At 34.6% G+C, this 15,343-nt stretch overlaps 2 pseudogenes; both read left to right on the top strand.

The window, feature by feature from the left end:
• Positions 1 to 8,131: 8,131 nt before the first annotated feature.
• On the top strand, positions 8,132 to 8,250 carry LOC111729158 (annotated as a pseudogene).
• A 5,420-nt stretch (positions 8,251 to 13,670) lies between these two features.
• LOC105300990 lies at positions 13,671 to 14,478 on the top strand (annotated as a pseudogene).
• Positions 14,479 to 15,343: the final 865 nt, after the last annotated feature.

Genomic DNA, 15,343 nt, shown 5'->3' on the forward strand with positions numbered 1-15,343 from the left:
CTAAATAAAACTCTCCAAACATTAAAAGACAGCTTTTAAACCTGGGGGAAAGAGCAACTTTTCAAAATATTGTGTCATCATCAATTGTGTTTTTAGATTTAGGTTACTCTGCAAATATCAGTCCTGGCAGAGAAGAGTAGCAACTTTTGCCTGAAGTCACCCAGGTGAGGCCAGCTCTGGGATTATGTGAATGATAAATTGATGACTATTAAAAAAAAAAAAAAAAGAGTAAAAGAGTTGTTCTGTTTTCTTTCTGTCTGTTGGACTTTCAGGGAGAACTGCAAGATCCTATCTATAGACATGAACTGAATGGAATCCCCAGATAGGCAGTTGAAACCCAGACCACTTAAAATACATACATACACATATACAAAGAAACAAAACAAACAAACACATTCTAGATTGAAAAGAGAGAACGTGATTTATTCTTCATTACGTATGCCAGCTAAACCCTCACAGTTACTATATATGAAGAAATGTAATGAAATGAATACTTTACTAGGAATCTCAAATTAGATTAGTTCTTGTCCTACTATTACTACATAACCTAGATGAGTCCCTTAACCCTACCTTCCCTCTTTATAACATGGTGAAATAATAATTTACTACCTTGAAGAGATATTGTCAATGTCAAATTAAGCAATGAAATCAAAACTATAATGCATTATACACATAAAATACTACCCTCTATTGTTTTCTTAAATTTTTCCACTTTGAATGGTTTTACTTTCTATATCTACAATATTTTTTATTTACTTCTCCTAGCCCCAGGAAATAGAATAGAAAAAAATATTTACTGAAATATATATCCCTTAGTCCTGAAATTTAGAATACTAAGTGATAATTGTACTTAATTAAACCAAGTTTAAGGGGAAAAAGTAAAAATTAGCTTCTCTTATACCACTGTGACTGCTTCTCCCTCCCCTGCAAAAAAAGTCCAACCCACTTTAATGTGTACTCAGGTTTTAAATTTATTTAATTAGTCCAAAGAAAAATTCAAACCAGGTTTGTGGCTGAATTTATAAAATTGGACTTGACTCAGTCTAGAGTAGATGATGGGCATACAAATAAGTATAGTTATGTAATAAAAGAATGCCAAAGTATTACAGAGCAGGGGAAAAGAAGCTAACTTCCTCTAAGAGTAGACTATTAGAGTCTTTAAGGGACTATATCACAAAGCAAAATATGTTTAACTGGATCTTGAAATATAAATAGGCTTTTTTCCATGTGAACACTGTATAATCATGTATATTCATCACTATTGGAACTATAAAGTTTTCCTTTTTAAGAGTAAACTAAAGGGTGAAATTATACGAGTAAATATGGTAATCATCTTTCACAGTAGGATGGGTTCTTTTGAAAACGAATTAAATACTGTTCCTACTCAAGCAATTGAGCACCTTAGACAAGACTTACTAAATGATTTGTTGGAGTGGAAATGATCCCACTGGTATTAAATCCCAACACAGTCTTGTGAAAAAAATGCCAAGGATATAGATGTTCTAAAAGAGCTTAGGGGAAGGAAGAAGGAAGGAAAGGGAGGATAGAGGTAGAGAGAGGAGAGAATAGGAAGGAATGAGAGAGTACAAAGATAAATTCTGACTTCTTCACTCAGTTCTTCTCAATTCCTGTAACCACACTTCATCCCTCTCTGTATCATCACCTCCATCCAAGGTAGGTCTACAAAATAAGATAGGCTAATCAATTGGGTTAAAGAATTTAAATGTTCTTATATCATAAGTTATTAATAAAACATATAAAATGAAAGCAAATGATAAATTTAATATACATTAGTGAGCCCTGGGGATAGACACTGAAGAAACTAAATATCCCCCTGAGGTTGTTATTTGTTTATTGGATCATTTGTTTATTGAATCAGCAATTTGGAAGATAAAGTAGTAGAAAACACTCAATGAGAACAGCAAAAAAATAAAAATAAAAATAAAAATAAAAATAAATAAGAATAGTAGAAGAGGCCACCAGGACAACATCAGATGTATCAACATTTGCATTATAAAGGTACAAGAAGGAGAAGAGAAAAAGGAATTGAAAACCCATCTGAAGCAATAATGTCAGAAAACTTCCAGAACCTGGCAAAAGGAATAGACATACAAGCCCAGGAAGTGCAGAGAGTCCCAAATGAGATGAACCCAAAGAGGCCCACACCAAGACATATCTTCATTAAAAAGCCAAAGGTTAAAAACAGAAAGAGTATCTTAAATTCAGCAAGAGAAAACTGTCAGTTACCTACAAGAGACCTCCCATAAGATCATCAGCCAATTTCTCAACAGAAACTTTGTGGGCTAGAAAGGATTGGCACAATATATTCAAAGTAATGAAAAGCAAGGATCTACAACACAGATTACTCTACCCAGCAAAGCTATCATTTAGAATGGAAGGACAGATAAAGGAGTTTCCCAGACAAAAAAAGCTAAAGTAGTTCATCACCACCAATCCAGTATCACAAGGAATGTTAAAGGAACTTCTTTAAGAAGAAGAAGAAAAGATAAAAATATGAATAATAAAATGGCAATAACTGCATATGTATCAATAAATATTTTAAATGTAAATGGATTAAATGGTCCAATTAAAAGACATAGGGTGTCTGAATGGATAAGAAAACAAGACCTTACATATGCTGCCTATAAGAGGCCCACTTTATATCAAGAGACACACAGTCTGAAAGTAAAAAGATGGGAAAAAAAATTATAAAAATGAAAAGAAAAAAAGCTGGAGTAGCAATACTTATATCAGACAAAATAGATTTTGAAACAAAGTCTAAAACAAGAGACAAAGGACCCAGTAATTCCATCTGGGTATTTATACAAAGAAACCCAAAACATTACTTCAAAAAGACATATGCACCTACATGTTCATTATGGCATTATTTACAATAGCCAAGATATGGAAACAACATAAGTGTCCATCAATAGATTAATGGATAAGCAAGAAGTGGTACATATATGCAATGGAATATTACTCGACCATGAAAGGGAATGAAATCTTGCCACCTGTGACAACGTGAATAGATCTAGAGGGTATGGTGCTATGTGAAATAAGTCAGAAAGAAAGACAAATATCATGCGACTTTACTTATATGTGGAATCTGAAAAAAAAAAAATAAATGAACAAACAAAAGGGAAACAACCTCATAGATATAGAGAACATTTTAGTGATTGCCAGATGAGAGGGGGATTGAGGGAATGGGTGAAAAAAGGGAAGGGGTTAAGAAGTACAAATTGGTAGTTACAAAATAGTTGTGGGGATGTAAAGTATAGCCTAGGAAATATAGTCAATAACATTGTAATAACTATGTAGGGTGTCAGATGGGTACAACATTTATTGAGGTGATCACTTCAAAAGTTATATAAATGTCTAATCACTATGTTGTACACCTGAAACTAATATAATATTGTATGTCAACTGTAATTAAAAAAATAAAAAAATATTAAAAAAAAGAATTTAAATGTTCTAATAGCATAAGTTATTAGGATGTTTAAATTTAAAGTAAATGATCAATTTAATATACATTAGTAAGCCCAGAGAATAGACATTGATGAAAATAGTATCTCCCTGAGGTTGTTATTTGTTTATTGGGTAACATTGATGAGTTCTGAAAGATGGGAAGTACTCTCTAGAAAGAGAGTAGAAATACTACTTTTAAGTAGTATATAGAAATACTACTTTTTGAAAGAGTTCAAAGAGATTCATGAGAAGTTGGATTTTATTCTCCATTGTATCTTTCCAGTTTTCTGTAGTGCTAATCTCAACACTGAGGTGTCAAATCTGCTCAAAGCAAGCAAATCTTCCCCAGGAAACTTGGGATTTCTTTCAGAGAAATAGTTTCATTCTAGCTGAAATAGTTTAACACATAAAAAGGATTCTTGGGAAAAGACATTTTCCAAATCTGATTCGAAAGAGAAACTTGGAAGTGGTTAGAATGGTACCAAGTGCTGAGTTGGGTAAGGCACAGGGTCAGAGACTCAAGATCAGCCTGTGGCAGGTGTTCTCTGTCTCCATTTTCTCTCTTTCCAAATCTCACTTCTAAGGGCCTGTGTCCAATTCAACTTAGGCCTTTGAAGACTTTTAGAACATCTCAGACTTGGAAAAAAAATAATTTATTACTCTTTTCTCTTGCTAAAATCACAATAATAGTAATTCTCAACCGTGCTTATGAATTTATAAGAAATAGAGCCGTTAGGATCTATAGAGCTCTATTGAACCAGTGTCTCTGGGATTAGAACCAAGTGTATATGATTTGAATATTTCATAGGTGATTCTGATGAGTTCTTCTAGTTAATAATAATTTTATTTATTTATTATTATAACAGTAATAATAATAATAATAATAATAAGCCAGTCTAACCCCTAAGCTCTACTTCTATGTCTAGAAGCTCTTTGAAAGAAAAGAGACCTAGAGATAATTTAAAAGATCTAAGATGACTTCAAACCTTAGGAACATTATAGGGTTGAAGCTAATCAAGGTAGAGCCACATTAAACTTAGCCCAGAATGGTTAAACATTTTAAATTAGCTAGGACTATTTTATGATAGTTATGTGCTTAGAATGCTACAAATTTAACTCTAGTTATTTGACAAAGATCATTGACAATCATAATTAGAAAAAGTAATTAGCCACAGAGGGCATCTTTTGGTCCACAGTTTAATTATTTTTGGCTTTAAAATTTGTAAAGCATCACATTTTCAATGTATTTCTATTGTTCTTTCAAACTTGCAATCTTCTTATTTTAAGTGTTTATGTTCTTATGCATTGGAGATACATTAGAGTACATTAGAGATTGTTTTTTGTCAAAGAAATGAGTACATTAGAGATTGTTTTTGTCAAAGAAACTTCCTTTCAATGGCTTAAATTAAATTAACTTAAATTTAATATTTTATTTTACAAATGAGAAATACAGCAACTACTGCGCATTCTGAATTTTCTTTCTCAAAGAGAGCTGGTTATCACTAAAATCTAGTCTCCCTATTTCTTGGCCATTATGGTTGCTCAGCTGGACTAAATTTTCCAAACTCCCTTGCTTTTGGACATAGCTATGTGACTACGCTCTTGTCATTGGAATAGGAGTGATGCCTACTACTCGCAAGCTTTGATCTTTGGTCATTGACCATTCACATTCTCTTCCCATGACAGAGGCCCAGATTCTACTGTGTAGATAGTAACAAATGCCATAGAGACATGATGAAGCAGTGACTTGAAACATGAGGCCCTGACAGACCTTAAGGAACCCAGTTCCCCTGTGACCTGGAAGGTCTCATTGAGACTTATACATGAGAAAGTAATAAAATGTTTTAATTTTTCTTTTAAGCCATTCAAATATTGGGTCTTTATTTTTAATGTGTTGGTACTATTATGCCAATTTCTTTAAACCCCTCAAGGTTTTCAGCTCCTGCAACCAAGTGATGAACTTCTTAAGAAAAGCCTAACTGATCTTTGTATCCAGGACTTAGAAAGAGGTCTAGCATAGAATACAAAAAATATATATATTGAAAGAATATGTGCAAAAATGATTGAAAAGTAACTTGCTTAAAGTACCATAGTTAATTGCTATAGCACTAAACATAAGCCTTATATTTTCAATTATATTTAATATATCTCCAATGCAAATTTCACTTTCTAATTCTGAGAGAAATAAAAACATTGATTTTAGCTTTGTTCATATAATCTTGTTCTCCTATATACCACAAAAGTATTTTGTTTAGAATATTCTTTCTGTTGTTATTAATTAGTATCAACTGGTTAGTCTTATCAGAGAATTGCCCTAGTGATGTTTTCATAACAGACACAACATCTTGGTTTGTCGAATGCATTACAATTTCAGAGAAAAGAAAACAAGCTACTCCAATTATGCTTTGCCATTTGTCTGACACGTTCATTATTCTTGATGCAATTCCTATCACATGTTCTCTTATTGTAAAAGCCATTTCTGTCAAATTAACTTAGGGAGGACTGGTGGAAAATGCAAAAAAATAAAAAAGAAAAAGAAAAAAACTCCTCATCTACTTCTAACACCTGAAGAATCGGCAGAGAAATATAATTTTGTTGCCTTTCAAATTAAATCAGATTCTGGGCTTGCTTTTTCTGAAATAATCCAATATAGTAATCCAATGGAAAAGTTGCATCGATCCATGACCATTTAGAAACATGCTTGATCCATGGAAAATCAATTCCAACTCATAGTTATGTGGTTTTTTATGATGCCTCATTAGGATTTCTTTAATTTTTGTAAAGTTAGTGACTCATTCATTTGAATGCTATCAGAAAAAAAAGACATCTTCAGTTCAATAAAATCTTTATCAAAAGTGATGTGGGCTCTAGTCATAGTTCCTACATATTAAGAAATCCAGGGTTTCCACTTAGTGCATAGAAAAAGGAAGAAGGCAAGGTAGAAGTTTCAAAATCCTGTAAAAATTCTCTTACACATCTCAGTCATATTTGTCAATATTTGTTTTCATTTGGATTCTTTTCATTCACTTATCAGTAAAGCTATAGAATAGAGCTATGAAAAGATATAACTGCCAGAGAGGATTAAAAAACAACCATCTGTTAGAACAAGTTACCAAATCAAGAATAAGGTAAAGGGTTAAATCTTGATTTTCCAATTTTAGTTTAGTTTGCCACTGCTGAAAGAATCTTATTAAAGCTGACAAGTCTGAGAAGTATATAGTAGAATCTCAACAGTTAAAAAGGAAGCTAAAAGCATGAGTAAAATCAGGAGAGATGTTATGATGTATACATGAGTTTTGGATGGTTGTGTCAGAACTGATGCTATTAATGTTGAAAAGAAGTTCAAAACAGAGAAGAAAAAAGATAAATGATACACAAAACAAAAGTGGAAGGAAAATATTACTAATATTTTTTTCTCGGGCTTCCATCGTGCATATGTTGATATACTTGATAGTTTCCAAGAATTTTCTGAGGATCTGTTCATTTTTCTTTATTCTTTTTTTCTTCCTGCTCCTCAGTCTGTACAATATCTATTGACTTATCTTAGAGTTCACTGATTCTTTCTTCTGCCAGCTCACACTTGTTATTGAGACCTTTGAGCAATTATTCATTTCAGTTAATGTACTTTTTAATTATAGAGTTTCTATTTTTAAAAAATATTTTTGTCTCTATATTGATATTCTTTGGTGAAATATCATTGTCATACTTTGGTTCTTTGATCACATTCTGTTGATAATTGCTGACTTAAAGTCTTTGTCTACTAAGTTTGTACTCTGGCTATTCACAGGGACATTTTCTGTTGACACTTTTTTTCCTGTGTAGGTGCCACATTTTCTTGTTTCTTTACATTTCTTCCAATTTTTTGTTAAAAACTAGACATTTATGTAATATTTTCTTTCAAATTTTGTACCAGATTCCTCTGTCCTCCCAAGGTTTGTTATTGGTTTGCTGTTGCTGCTATTTTATTATTGGTGCTTATTTGTTTAGTAACTTTCCCGGAATAATTCTGCAGGTAGGTTATAAGACAATCTTAGCTTTAATTTCCTGCTTATGTAAGATCTCAAACTCACCCATTCTCCTTTCCCGTGTTTTTCTTGAGCTTTCTCACAGTCTTCTAGGCCTCAGCAATTCGTGGAAACTTTTCTAAGTTCCTTATGTTTGTCTAGTTCTATTGGATTTCCTTTTAAATTCCCAGCCAACCTCTTGCTTGCTGCAACTGAAATCACAGGCATTGGCAGCTGAGTCATTCTGAGGAATTGCTATTGTTTTGGTAATAACCTGGGAGTAGGATTCCTCCTTTTCTCTACTTCCACTGAGCTGAACTCTGGATCAAATCACATAGCTACCACATTCTAAGAATAGAGATTTCCCAGCGAGCTGCAAGTTTGGATGAAACATTAGCTGTGTTCTGGGGATAGTGGTTTTAAAGAAGCTTTAAAATAGGTCATATCTCTTTGTTGTCTGCAATGCTGCTGGTTTTGACTGCCATGCCACTGAGCTGGGAAGGGAGAGGGCATGTGAACAGCCCTGAGCTAAAACTTGACAGACTCCCTTCCTCTCATTTAACTGAAGTACATTCTGTGGTTTTGATTAATTGACAAGAGTTTTTAAATGGTTAGATTTTATTGTTTTACATGCATTTTTGTTGTTTTAAAAGGAGAGTAAGTTCTACGGTCATGCTACCCTGAACAAGCCTAATCTCGTCTGATCTCTGAAGCTAAGCAGGATCAGGCCTGGTTAGTACTTGGAAGGAAGACCACCTAGGAAGACCAGGTGCTGTAGGCATAAAAATAAAATAAAATAAAATAAATAAAGGATTGTAAGCTGACAAGGTCCTTGCAATCTGTGAGGTCAACCAAAGATTGCCTCACCTAAAAATAAATAAATAAATAAATAAATAAATAAATAAATAAATAAATAAATAAATAAATGATAAAAAAAATAAAAGAGGAGTAAAGTCACCAAGTTCTCTGCAATTTCAAATGTTAATCTACTCTTAGCATTTTATTCAATTAATCTATCATACGTTTTAAATTTACAGCACATATATGAGATCTAACACACACCTGGATGCAGGGCTAGAATCTCAGGTCATGACAGCTCACACTGGGCCAGAGAACTCTGACACTCCCAGTGATGAGTGTCTATAACCAATAACCTAAAAATATAATTTAGTCAGCCTTATAGGCAATGTTTCAGTGATAACACATAAGCAGAGGAAAAGTAAAAGATGACTTTCATGAACACTATGGTGATTGGATCACCTATCCTTAACTCTCCTCTTAGACAGTTCCATTTAACTACTATTATATAACAAACTATACCCAACGGAGTGGCATAAAACAACAACCTATTTATTAATGTTATATCTTTGTGGGCCAGAAATTCAGTGAGGGATCAGCTGGGTTATGCTTTTATACTACATGGAGTAACTCAGTGTTATTCAGCTCATGCCTGGCCTGGCATGAAGAGTCCAAAATGGCATTATTAAATGCCTAGTGTTTTTGTCAGGTAGCTAGAAGTCTAGGTTCTGCTATATCACTCTGTCTTTCTATCCACAAAGTCTTAGAGTTTCTCCATGTGGTTCCTCCTACAGAGTTCTGAGTTCTTATTTCATAGATCAGAGTTCCCAGAGAATAAGGCTAATTCTTTTTAAATGGATTAAGGGCCTGCAAATAAGACCTGAAACAATAAAATGCATAGAAAAAAACATAGGAACTAAACTCAAGGACTTAAAAAGGATTTTATGAATTTGACCTCAAAGGCAAGAGAAGTAAAAGCAAAAATAAACGAATGGGACTACGTCAAACTAAAAAGCTTCTGCTCAGCAAAGAAACCATCAACAAAGTAAAGAGATAACCATCCGAATAGGAAAATATATTTGCAAGCAACTCCTTTGATGAGGGCCAAATATCCAAAATATACAAAGAACTCATACGACTCAATAACAACAAAAAAACAAATGATCCAATCAAAAAATCAGCAGAGGACCTGAACAAACACTTCTCCCTAGAGGACATACAAATGGCCAACAAATATATGAAGAGATGCTCAAGATCACTGGTTATTATGGAAATGCAAATCAAAACCACAATGAGATACCATCTCACACCTGGTAGAATATATATAATCAATAGGATAAGTAATAACAAATATTGGAGAGGATGTAGAGAAATAGGAACCCTCATCCATTGCTGGTGAGACTGCGAATTGGTACAGCCACTATGGAAAACAGTATGGAGTTTCCTTAAAAAACTAAGAACTGATTTACCATATGATCCAGCAATCCCTCTACTGGGTATTTACCCCAAAGACTTGAAAACTCATATCCAAAAAGGTATTTGCATACCAATATTCATAGCAGCATTATTCACAGTGGCCAGGACATGGAAGCAACCGAAGTGTCCTACGATAGATGATTGGCTAAAGAAGCTGTGGTACACATATACAATGGAATATTACTCAGCCATAAGAAGAGATGAAATACTGCCATTTGCAACAACATGGATGGAACTTGAAATAATCATACTAAGTGAAATAAGCCAGACAGAAAAGATTGAAAATCATATGATATCACTTATATGTGAGATATAAACCTAAAAGCAACAAATGAACAGGACAAATAGAGACTCATAGACATGGACAATGGACTAGTGGTTACCAGAGGGGAGAGGAAGGGAGGAAAGGAAAAAATAAAAAAATAAAATGTTAAAAAAATAAAAATGAAAAAATAAAAAGTTGGGCCCAGAACTGGCATAACATCACTTCCACTATATATTGGTCAAAGCTGTCACAGGCCAGCCCTTTGTGAAAAGGAGGTGAAATAGAACCTATCTCTTAAAGGGAAGAAAGACAAAGATTTGATTTCATCTTTAATTTGCCACACAGTTCAACTGTTTGAAAATGAGAGACAAAGATGTTAGCAATTCTTGTGCGTGTACCTGAGCATATCCCTGTGATTGACTCTCATCATAAAGAGCCTCTGAGACATCCCTAATAAACCTAATAATATTTGGTTTCTCCAGTCAGATCATTTTCCTGATCCACTGAGCGTGACAGTGGCATCACCTTTGGAGAATTACTAAAGTATCAACAATAGTGGGATTAAGCCTGCACTTTTCAAGGGAAATAGCCACCCCACATTTGAAGAGATTTCCAAATACAATGTTCTTCTAACTCCCTTTTAAGAATAAGCTATAGTCATTGCTGACACATAGTATTGATGTACATTTTATTTCTCTTCCCCTGATGGACCACATAGCAGCACAATCTCCCTACCTCACCTGTTAAGATAACAAAACTTTTAGCAGGAAAAGTGGCTTCACCTCCTTAGCACTACTTTGCCAAATTTTCTTATTGTTCTATCTTTTTGTTCACACACCTATACGATACTGCACCAGAGACACTTTGTCTTGATTAGCTCACAGGTCTTATTTGAGACACTTGAAGGAGGTCTGTGTGGCTGAAATATAGAAAACACAGGGGAAAGTACAGTAAGATTAGGTTGAAGAAAAAGGTATATACACCTAAACATGTAGGTCACGGTAAGTATTTCTTTTTAATCAAAAATAAAATGGGCATCCACCAGCTTAAGAATGGTATAATTATAACTATGTTTTGGGAAAAAAAATCATTCTAGCTGAAATTTAGAAGATGGATTTGATTGGAGCCAGAGTGGCTCTTGAGAAGACCAATTAGATGTAATATTTTTTTTCTCCAAAAATATGTATGAGTTAAAATCAGTAGAGGTTGATGATTATTTAAATGTATAAGACTTAGTAAGGAGAGAGAAATGTTAAAAATTGCTACAATAAAGTTAATGGTGACTTTAGAATTTACTGGATGTTGGATTGGAGAGGTATGAGAAAAGGAAAGTGTTAAGTGACTGCAAGATTTCTATTTTGAGTAAGAAAATATTTTTTCTCATTCTCTGAGAGAGAGAGAGAGAGCACTGGTTGAGAATTAGACTTGAAAAGAAAATCTCTTTGGGGTATGTCTTTGTGACATTGGAATGGGAATGTTAGGTAAGTAGTTGAACATATGTAGATATAAAAAAGAGGTTTTACCTGAGATGTAAATTTAAGAGTCATTAGACTTTAAATAATAACTAAAGCCATGGACATGGTTAGGATGGCCTGAAAAAGTGCATAATGAAAGAGTGAACACTTAAAATTGAAACACTTTATTACTAAATATTTTAACTTGAACTAAAAGGACAGAAAAGAGGACACAGTTCCATAGTGTAGCCATTAGCATGTCTGCTTTACACACAGAACAGTCCCGGATTCGAGCCCCAGTTCAGCCATGGTTGGCTAACATCTTCTACGGCCACCCTGAACATGCCGATCTTGGAAGCTAAGCAGAGTCAGGTCTGGTTAGTACTTGGATGGGAGACCACCTAGGAATACCAGAAGCTGTAGGTGTTCAACAAACAAACAAACAAACAGAAAAGGAAAAAGATACACAGAAAAACATGAACCCTCAGAGGCAAAAGGAACAAAATGTTTCAAGAAAAATGTGTACCATAGAATGGCCAATAGTCTCTACTGATAAGTTGAGTAAAAAGAGGACTGATTTAGAAATCCATTGAATTTAGTAACATAAAGATAGAGTAACCAACAAAAACAGTTTCTAAAGAATGATGTAAATTCTAGTGAGATTAGGGTGATTAAAGACTGCTGTATAACAAAAAAAATTAAGAAGAGTGAATATGAGAGGGTGGAGAAATGTAAGGTGGTAGTTAGAACTGTTGCATTTAAAATAGTAGTATCTTAAGTATGAACATATTCAATAGTTGATGGTATGGATTTACTGGAAGGCAGAAGTTCAACAGAAAGGAGAAAGATAAAATAATTGATAGTGTAAGAATCCTAGGAAGATGGAGATGGGGTGCCAGTCACAGGAAAAAAGCACATCCTCGACAATGTAATAAGAGATGGATCTGCAGAATTAATAGCAAAAATTTGAATTAATTCCATCTAACCGACTTCAGTTTTCTCTGTGAAGTAGGCAGCAAGGTATTTGTGTGGCAAAGCAAATAAACTCAATTAATGTCTAAGAGTTGTTGGGCACTGAAGATTTTCTATTTGAAGTTGCTGATCAATACATCATGGTTTATGAATTTCCCCAGTTGCAATTGTATACTTGGATGTAAGGTAGAGAAAAAATATTGTTGGTGTGTTGCCAGATGGTTGTGACAAAATCACAGGAAGGCAAGAGAATTTGTAGTATTGGCAATAGTGTTATTAAAATGTTGAACTATGGAATTTAAACTAGATAGGAATGAAAGTGAGGAAAATAGGGGCTAATAGTTTAAAAAATTTTAAAAGAACAATAAAACTGGATTTCCTGATGATTTCTACAAAGGAAAGAGCTTAATGAGCAAGCTGGAGAGAAAGAAGGTTTTGATCAAAGATCACAAACCTTGATTTAGTGAACTGTAAAGATAGTGCTTTATCTGTTTTCTTGTTTAACTACTTAGCAACTTTAGGATGGAGGGCAGGTGATTTATATGGAATACTCAAGAAGGACAAGCTGCATGTATGGCAGGGGCAGGGGTGTTTAGAGTTTATGAGACCTGGGTTGTTTTCACACATGGTAAATTTACAAAAAGAGAAAGAAGTGAGAAGATGCCCCCATAACTCCTACCCATAAGTGAAAACGTCAGAATAATAAGGGCTCTTTTCCAAACTACACATATCCGACATATATCAGAATGCACCGCCAACAAGCTCCAAGCATAAATGTAGTTTGGTTCCTTGTTCCCCAAATTCTCCATTGAGAATCATTGCTTTAATTGAGTCAGTGTTACTGAGTGTGATGTTTTATCCCTGAATAATGTTAAGGAGAAGGAAAAAAGGTTTGAACTTCTGCAGTACCTCAAACTACTAAAGAGAAAAGATGCTTAAAAGCATATCTTTTTAGACACACTCACTTGCCCTTGAACCTTTTTATCTTCCACATGTGGTGTAATGCATTACATATAATAACTGGTCAACAAACATTTTATAAATTACATTTCAGATTATATAAAATTACATTCTAATTATAATTTGCTTAATTGCCAGCTCTGTTATAATCTAGAATTAAAGATTATACAACAGAGCTGGCAATTCAGATCTCTCTCCGTTCCTGCCACCACCATTTATTTTTTCAATGTTTGCATTAAAAAAAAAAAATGGACATGTTCTTTTCCATCTTGCAAGATGGCAGGTGAAAAGATACAAAGCTGGACACCTGAAGTCAAGAAGGCTAATGCTGGTGGCAAGGCCAAAACATTTAAGAATGGAAAGCCCCACTGCAGCCAAAACCCTGTCCTGATCAGAGGAATGGACAGACATTCCTTATCTGCTATGTATTCCTGAAAGACCATGCGCAAGAAGAAGTATTCATCAGCTAAATCCAGGATTAAAAAGGAAAAAAAGAAGGTTCTTGCTTCTGTCACAAAACCAGTTGGTGGTGACAAGAATGGTGGTACCCGAGTAGTTAAACTTTGTAAAATGCCTAGGTTGCGGCTTGAAAATTGTTTAGCTACACAGCTAGGAACCATTCAGTCAACCTGTGAGAAAACTTCAGGCTAGTATCACTCCAGGGACCATTCTGATCATTCTCACTGGGTGCCACAGAGGAAAGAGGGTGATTTTTCTGAAGCTGCTGAGCAGTGGCTTGCTACTTGTGGCTGGACCTCTGTAGCTCAATTAAATTCCTCTGCATAGAACACACCAGAAATTTGTCGCTGCCACCTCCACTCAAATTGACCTTGGTGGTCAAAATCCCTAAACATCTCACTGATGCTTATTTCAAGAAGAAGAAGCTGCGCAAGCCCGGACACCAGGAGGGTAAGATCTTCAACCAAAAGAAAAATACCAGATTACAGGGCAACGTAAGGTTGACCAGAAAGCTGCGCACTCACACAGTCTACCAAAAACCAAATCTGTTCCTCAGCTTCAGAGCTACCTCCGCTCTGTGTTTTCACTCACAAATGGGGTTTATCCTCACAAACTAGTGCTCTAAATTTATTATGAAGAACCTAATTAAATACTTGATCTGTTAGAAAAAATGAACATAATAAAATATAATTCTGAGTCCTTCTGGCAACACTTAACTGTTCTTTTACCTCTGGCCATTTCTCCATTCTCTAGCAACTCTGGGTCATCTTCTTGTCCTCTGGATATCCCATTATGACCAGTTGCTCAACTCAAGAATTCAAGCTCTCAGCCTCAGCCTCCAGGTTACATCTTTCTCCCCTTTCTTCCTTCCAGAAAAATTCTGATTCCCTCAACATCTGCTATTGCTCATCTGTAGTGAATCCCTGATCAACTTAAATAATATGAGGTTGGAATTGCCTGATAGCTTTTATTGAAATCTCTTGGAGAGATTTTTATTTTAAAAAGGGAGCATGGAAAGCAGGAAGAAGGGAAGACAGAAATGAAGGGAGAGATAGAAAGAATAAAATGGAATAACAGTATGAGCCTAAAGTCAGGTAGAGTAATTGGAGATAGAGTTTCTTGAAAATTTAAGCAGAACAGCCTGAACATTAGGTCTCTCAAGGAGATAAACACTTGCAACAAATAAAGGTGAAATAATATGATCCAACGAAAGTTAAATAACATACCCCAAATCATGCAGAGACAAAACTATACCTCTGTTATCCCAGCTTTTCCTGATTTGTGACATTACTATTTGGAAGCTTGCTCAGTGGACTAGCCATGCTTTATATTCTGTCAGCTTCCCTATCACAGTACCGGGGACATAGTAGTTAATACAAAAATGTTCAACTGGAAAAAAAAAATGAAGCTCATCAAATTTCTGATGTAAAAATTCTGCCAGATATTTAGAGACTGTAAACAATGGTATACTTATCTCAAACTTTGCAGGA

Source organism: Pteropus vampyrus, unplaced genomic scaffold, assembly GCF_000151845.1.
Source record: "Pteropus vampyrus isolate Shadow unplaced genomic scaffold, Pvam_2.0 Scaffold8, whole genome shotgun sequence".
NCBI lineage: Eukaryota > Metazoa > Chordata > Mammalia > Chiroptera > Pteropodidae > Pteropus > Pteropus vampyrus.